The sequence below is a fragment of the Trachypithecus francoisi genome, unplaced genomic scaffold (genome assembly GCF_009764315.1).
Source record: "Trachypithecus francoisi isolate TF-2019V2 unplaced genomic scaffold, Tfra_2.0 Lachesis_group20, whole genome shotgun sequence".
Lineage (NCBI taxonomy): Eukaryota > Metazoa > Chordata > Mammalia > Primates > Cercopithecidae > Trachypithecus > Trachypithecus francoisi.
Genome location: NW_022681466.1, coordinates 43,943,032 through 43,951,150, shown reverse-complemented (window position 1 = coordinate 43,951,150; position 8,119 = coordinate 43,943,032).

The following is an 8,119-nucleotide window of genomic DNA, read 5'->3' as shown; positions in this document are numbered from 1 at the left end:
GAATCATGAGGTCAGGAGTTTGAGACCAGCCTGGCCAACATGGTAAAACCCCATCTCTACTAAAACTACACAAAATTAGCTGGGCATGGAGGTGGGTGCCTGTAATCCCGGCTACTCGGGAGGCTGAGGCTGGAGACTCGCTTGAACGTGAGAGGCGGAGGTTGCAGTGAGTCAAGATCGCGCCACTGCACTCCAGGCTGGGCGACAGAGGGAGACTCCATCTCAAAAAATAATAATAATAATAATAATTGCTTGAACCCAGGAGGCAGAGATTACAGTGAGCTGAGATAGTGACACTGTACTCCAGTCTGGGCGACAGAGGGAGACTCCATCTCAAAAAAAAAAAATTGCCTGAACCCGGAAGGCAGAGGTTGCAGTGAGCCGAGATAGCGCCACTGCACTCCAACCTGTGTGACAGAGAAAGATTCCACCTCAAAAAAAAAAAAAAAAGACATCCAGCTTTCCAGCTTTCTCTTCTCACTGCTGTCTGCATGACTGCTGTGATAGTTTCTCCTCCTTCCAGTTTATTGCTTTTACTTTTCTATGGGTTTGAAAATCAGATTGCCAACTTTTCTAAAATCAAATCCAAGTAAAAATAGCCCCTGAGAAGGGGCTTTGATGAATGTCTAGGAGTAATGGGCATGATCTTCAGGGCATGAACATAGTGATCTCCGTTTCTCCAGAGGCCTTTTTCCATCTCCTTTATTCCCTTGGTTCTTTGCTGTGCTCCTGATAGATCAGATTTTCAGATAGACAAGTTCCAAGTCGGTAATGAAATGAAGTTTTATTACAATTACTAGATTGGTAACAATATGTTAAAATGCCCCTTTCCCTTTTCCTCTATTGTATTCTGATTCTTTTTTTTTTAGACAGAGTCTCACTCTGTTGTCTCCAGGCTGGAGTGCAGTGGTGCGATCTCGGCTCACTGCAACCTCCGCCTCCCAGGTTCAAGACATTATCCTGCCCCAGCCTCCTGAGTAGCCGGGACTACAGGTACGCGCCACCACACCCAGCTAATTTTTGTATTTTTAGTAGAGATGGGGGTTTCACCATGTTGGCCAGGCTGCTCTCAAACTCCTGACCTTGTGATCTACCTGCCTTGGCCTCCCAAAGTGCTGGGGTCACAGGCATAAGCCACCACACCCAGCCTGAATTCTGATTCTTTACTCCCCTTTGTTTCTTTTAGGGTGCGTGTCAGGCTGGATTGACTCAACGTAGTCAATCTGAAGCTCACTGGGCTTCAGCTGAATGGGATAAGGTCCAATCTATACCTTCATTTCCTCTACCTCTTCTTTCCCCCACCTCTTCTATACATTTTTTATTTTTAGTTTCCTTTTTTTTTTTTTTTTTTGAGACACAGTCTCTCTCTGTTGCCCAGGCTGGAGCACAGTGGTACAATCTCGGCTCACTGCAACCTCTGTCTCCCAGGTTCAAGCAATTCTTGTGCTTCAGTCTCCCCAGTAGCTGGGACTATAGGCACACACGCCCACCATTATTTTAAATAATTAAAACCTCTCTACATTTCACATCAACCAACTATAATTGTCTTATTTAAAAAAAATTGACATCTGTCTAAAGCCTCATTTGATTAAAAAGAAATTTAAGTGTATTCCATTATATGAAATAAAACAATTTACACAACTCTTTGTATGCTTACCTTTACTTTTACTCATGCCTAATTGATATGGGCTGTGGTACTAAGCCATGATTGTGGGCTCCTTCTCTGCAATGGCCAATCTTTCTCCTTTGCTGCTGACTGCCTCCCACCCCACCCCACCCTGTAGCTAAATCAAATGCAGAATGAGAAGAGAGAGACAGAATGACAGTCTGATAGAAAAAAAAAAAAAAATAGAGGTCAGAAGTGAGAGACAGAACATGTCCTAACAGCAGTTGATCTACAGATCCACCATACTCTTATTCTTGGCTTCCAGGAGATATCCCAGTCTTTTATTGAATTTTGAATTCCCTATAGGTGGAATATAGTAATATTTATTAACGACCTTATAACTACTTATGTGCTCTGAGTGAGGGCATATATCAGGTTCATGAAAACCCATACAACTATTGGAGAATCAACTCAAAGTTCAGGTCTTATATATGGTGGCTCGATGGCATAATCTTTGTATTTGGGCATTTTTTTAAACATGTTGCTCTTGAAAACTAAATGTGTGAACTACCAGCGCAAAGAGGTTTCAACTTTAGATCAACTAAAACTTTCTTGTATTATACAATGTCATCCCTCAGTCACTTTTTATACATTGAATTGTGACATTTATGCATCTGCTGATCTGCTGATGACTGGATATTTTAAGCTCTTATACAGTGGCGCAGCCTACCAGTCAAGAGTCTATTTTCTTTTCTTTTTCTTTATCTTCTTTTTTTTTTTTTTCTCACTCTGTTGCCCAGGCTGGAGTGCAGTGACATGATCATGGCTCACTGCAGCCTCGACTTCCTGGCTTAAGTGATCCTCCTGCCTCAGCCTCCTGAGTAGCTGGGACTACGGGCCTGTGTTACCACGCCTGGATATTATTTATTTTTTGTAGAGATAGGGTCTCACTATGTTGCCTGGGCTGGTCTCTAACTATTGGGCTCAAGCGATACTCTCACCTCTGCTTTCTTTTTTTTTTTTTTTTTTTTTTTTTTTTGAGACGGAGTCTCGCTCTGCCGCCCGGGCTGGAGTGCAGTGGCCGGATCTCAGCTCACTGCAAGCTCCGCCTCCCGGGTTCACGCCATTCTCCTGCCTCAGCCTCCCGAGTAGCTGGGACTACAGGCGCCCGCCACCACGCCCGGCTAGATTTTTGTATTTTTTTTAGTAGAGACGGGGTTTCACCGTGTTAGCCAGGATGGTCTCGATCTCCTGACCTCGTGATCCGCCCGCCTCGGCCTCCCAAAGTGCTGGGATTACAGGCTTGAGCCACCGCGCCCGGCCTCACCTCTGCTTTCTAAAGTGCTAGGATTACAGGCATGAACCATCATGCCCAGCAGAGCCTATTTTCAGTAGCATCACTATTTTTGCTATATGTTTATGTAATCATTTGAAACTTTATTACATTTTCCTCACCATTACAACTATGAGTCGAAAATGGAAGGCCGGGCGCGGTGGCTCAAGCCTGTAATCCCAGCACTTTGGGAGGCCGAGACGGGCGGATCACGAGGTCAGGAGATCGAGACCATTCCGGCTAACACGGTGAAACCCCGTCTCTACCAAAAAATACAAAAAAAAAAACACTAGCAGGGCGAGGTGGTGGGCGCCTGTAGTCCCAGCTACTCGGGAGGCTGAGGCAGGAGAATGGCGTAAACCCGGGAGGCGGAGCTTGCAGTGAGCTGAGATCGGGCCACTGCACTCCAGCCCGGGCGGCAGAGCGAGACTCCGTCTCAAAAAAAAAAAAAAAAAGAAAATGGAAAAATAAAAATGCTGATGCTAGTAATAAGCAGCACAGGTTTTTGAAACAATACAATTGAGCAAAGGAGGAGTCATTGGCTATATACAAAGCTGTGAAACTTTAGCTTACCCTGCCAGGTAGATATTAATTAGGACAAAAGTAGAACATATAATACCTACTGGAAATACGTTATCAAAGATTGTATCTTAAAGGTGAATTAGGCCAGGCGTGGTGGCTCACACCTGTAATCCCAGCACTTTGGGAGGCCGAGGAGGGTGAATCATTTGAGCTCAGGAGATTGAGACCAGCCTGACCCACATGGTGAAACCCCATCTCTACTAAAAAAATACAACATTAGCTGGGCATGGTGGTGCACACTGTAATCCCAGCTACTCAGGAGGCTGAGGCAGGAGAATCGCTTGAACCCAGGAGGCAGAGGTTGCAGTGAGCTGAGATTGCGCCACTGTACTCCAGCCTGGACAACAAGAGTTAAACTCTGTCTCAAAAAAAAAAAAAGGTGAATTGCAAGTAGGAATTGAATACTATTTTTCAGCTCCCTAGAAAAGAAGCTGTGCTTCTATAATATTCAATACATTTAATTTTTGCATAATCAACATTTGTATATATTACCAGGAATGTATTAAGAAACTGGGTAAGAATGTGTAAAAAATCAACTAGGCGTCCGCCTGTATGGAATTCCAGACTCATTAAAGGACTGGACTATCCCTCAGAACCTATAATGTATTTGAGAAACAAGAGGCTTAAAACATTTAAATATATAATATGTAATATAGTATACTATAGAATTAAGTGTCAACGTGAGTAAAACAGTAAGTTCTGTAATAAATCACAGAAGGAGGGATACAACTTTGACTGGGATGGTATGGAACTTCTTCTTGAGTTCTACTTCACTTTCTTGAGGAAAGAAAAGCAGTAAAAAGAAATGGATGGAGAAGAGAGGGAAGGGACCAACCTCTTACGTCAAAGAATGGACCTCTTTTGAGGATGAGTTGTTTTCTTAATAAAGACAAACATCGATGTGAACTACAAATAGACACATTTCACATTTAAAGAACAGATCATTGAGCAACAAAAGGTGTGGCTGAATAGGACAGCATTTACTAGTAAGGCGATAAGACATCAGTTGGTAAAAGGTTAGAAAGATGGGCCTGGACCAGACTGCACAGGGTCTTTCTTACTGCCCAGGAAAGGTGACATCATGGAGTCTTTCAGCAGAAGAATGACAGAAAGGCAGTTTAAAATACTCACCTAATAAGGTGGATTTGAGCAGGAAGGGACAACTGGTAAGAATCTGGTTAAGAAGATGTTACTATTTAGTGAGCTAAACAAGATGACAGCTGATGGTCAAGGATTGTGCCTGTGGAAAGAGAAAAGAATAGTTCTAACAACCACTGCATGGGAAAAATTAACATAATCTACCGAATAACTAAAGGCAGGGAGTAAAGAACAGTGAAGTATCAAAACACAGCAAGGTAACAAGTCTAGCAGTCTAGAAGACTGCGGTATCAGTGACAGAGCAGGGGAGTCAGAAGGGCTGGTTTGGGAGAGAAGAAATGAGAGATGGTTTTGGCATATTTGGTATTTGTAGTAGCTCTTTACTGCTTTTGAGTTACAAATCCCTTCCTTTGAGAATCTAATGGAACCAATGGATCCCCTCTTCAGAGAAAACAAATGCGTTCATACTTAAACACATGTTGCACAATTTATAATGTACACCCCTGGAATTCGCTGCAAGAGAGCTCTTGATCCAAGTTGGGCCAATCCGAGCCCTTCCTGGAATTTTTGTACTCTATATCCAGAGAATCAAGTCAGTGTCTCCTTAGCAGCTAAATCTGTGAATGCTGTTAGCTGATATATTTTACAACACATGAGCCTGAGAAACAGAGAGAATGCTCAGATGCAGAATGAGAAGAGAGACAGCCTAATACAAAAAGGTCGGAAATGAGAGAGAGAACATGTCCTAATGGCAGCTGAGTTTATGTCTTTATTAAGAAAGCAACTCATCTTCAAAAGAGATCCATTCTTTGACCTAAGAGGTTGTCATATTCATTCCCTCCTCTGGACTTTTGTTGAGCTCTCAGGGCCCTTCCTTCCTTTTTTCCAACCAATTCTTTTTCCTATTCTGCTTTTCTCAAGAAGCAGTTCTATACCATCCCAGTCAAACTTGCATCCCTCCTTCTTGTAATTTGTTACAGAACTTGCTGTTTTATTCATGTTGAGACTTAATTCTATAATATGCTATATTATATATTTAAATGTTTTAAGCATTCTGTTTCTCAAATAGATTATGACAGTTAAGTAGGCAAGACTTTCCTCAAATCAATTCTATATGCCCCATGGCACTTATCACAGCTATATACGAACAGTAGGTATAAATATTTGTCAAACATTTATAAATGTCAGTGTAAAAATATATTAGCATTTGTTTATTCACATTTTACATGCATTTTTCATTTTACAAAAAAAGGGATTTACTAGAAACTTCTTTTAAGTAGTAGCTCCTCTATGTGGAAATGTTTTTAAGTGTTCATCTAGAAATATCAACTATTCATCAAAAGGCTGAGGTAGAGTTGGTGGGAAAAATGTTGAAGCTCTCAGGTAAGTAATTAATCACAGATCAACAAGAAATGAGATTATGAAAAACAATCAGTGAGGAAAATCTCATTTACATCAACCTTTTAGAAATCCTTCCATTGTGTGACATGGCTTCCTTTTTTTTTTTTTTTTTTTTTAAGTGGGGGTCTTACTCTGTTGCCTTGGCCAGAGAGCAGTGGTGCAATCATAGCTCACTGTGGCCTCGAACTCTTGGCCTCAAGTGATCCTCCTGTCTCAGTCTTCTGAGACTCTGGGATTACAGGCATGAGCAACTGGCAAGTCACATTTAAAAAATATGTATTCTTTGTTCTCCTTTACACTTTGTATGGCAATCTCCTCAGGGTAACTGATAGAGAATAAAGTTTATGTTTAGGTTCAGTCTGTGGCTCTACCTGTCATTGAGTGTAAAATTGGGCTGGTTATTCAACCTCTCAGAACCCGCCTCATCTAAAAAATTAACATAATACTTATCTGATAGGATGTCGTGGGGATTAAATGAGGTTGTGCATATAAAGCAGCTGGTGAAATATTTGCTGCCAGTAGGTGATCACTCAGTGGTGGATGGTATTACTTTTTATTTAGGGAGAGAGAGTTAAGGGAAAAGGGTAGAAAAAGGTGAACCTGATGATTTACTTAAGAGACTTAGAGGGCTGGGCGCAGTGGCTCATGCCTGTAATCCCAGCACTTTGGGAGGCTGAGGCAGGTGGATTGCTTGAGCCCAGGAGTTCGAGACCAGCCTGGGCAACATGGCAAGACTCCAACTATATAACAATATAAAAAATTAGCTGGGCATGGTGATGTGTACCTTTGGTCTCAGCTACTCAGGAGGCTGAGGTAGAAAGGTCACTTGAGTCTGGGAAGTAGAGGCTGCAGTGAGCCATGATGGTGCCACTGCACTCCAGGCTGGGTGATGGGGGTGAGACCCTGTCTCAAAAAAAAAAAAAAAAGATAGATAGATAGCTAGAGAGACTTAGGGGTAGCCAGGGAAGACACCATATGCAGAGGTGGTTGATAGTGCAGAGGTGAAAGGGCAAGAAAGGGCATTTTGAATAATACAGATGATGCTAAAATGTTGGGAGGTACAGAGTAAGGATGGGCTATGTTATGAACAATTATTTGCAGGTTCTTATTACACGGCATACGTTACGTTTCCAAATTTAAGTTATAGACTAAATTAACATCTTTACTAGAATGGATTTTTAGTAGGTAATAAAATTAGCATTCTAAGGATTTCAGGTAATAGTGACAGAAAAGGGAATCAGGGAGAGGAGTAGAGAACAGAGGTGACTTCTCATTGCAATGTTGCTCTCTATCCCTACTATGCCCCACCCACAACTCTGTCAGGGACATATTGTTTCCTCCTCAAAGTTAGAGTGTGGCAGCAAATTATAAGGCTGGACAGTAGAACTACCTGGAAGAGAACTGGCAGAAAAGAAAGATGGTGGATGATCAAAAGAGTGAAGCAGTGAGTTCATTCCTGGTCACTGCCCACATGAAAATCGGGTTTGGGAAAGGTTGGCTAAAAGCAGTGGGGACTGATCTTTGGAAGTGTGATGAGGACAGTGAGTCAGTTACTCACTTTATCAGTGCAGGAGACCATGTGGGTTACAGCTATCAGAGCTTACTGTGGGTAAATCCAATAAAGAGCTCTGTTGCTAAAATTGAACAATTACGGTGTTTTTCTAATTTCCAGGAAAAATGGGTTTAAAGGTTTTCATTTTGTGAATTATTATTAATTTTTTGGTACTTCTTACCTTGTAAAAAAGTTGCAAATAAATTTAAAGAGAAAAACACAGACATATTATCTCTTAAAAACACATTATTTTTTGGCTGGACACGGTGGCTCACGCCTGTGATCCCGGCACTTTGGGAGGTCAAGTTGGGTGGCTCACATGAGGTCAGGAGTTCCAGACCAGCCTCGTCAACATAGTAAAACCCCATCTGTACCTAAAATACAAAAATTAGCCAGGGGTGGTGGTGTGTGCCTATAATCCCAGCTACTTGGGAAGGAGGCTGAGGCATGAAAATCGCTTGAGCTCAGGAGGCAGAGGTTGTAGTAAGCCGAGATGGCGCCACTGCACTCCAGCCTGGGTGACAGGTCGAGACTCTGTCTCAGAAAA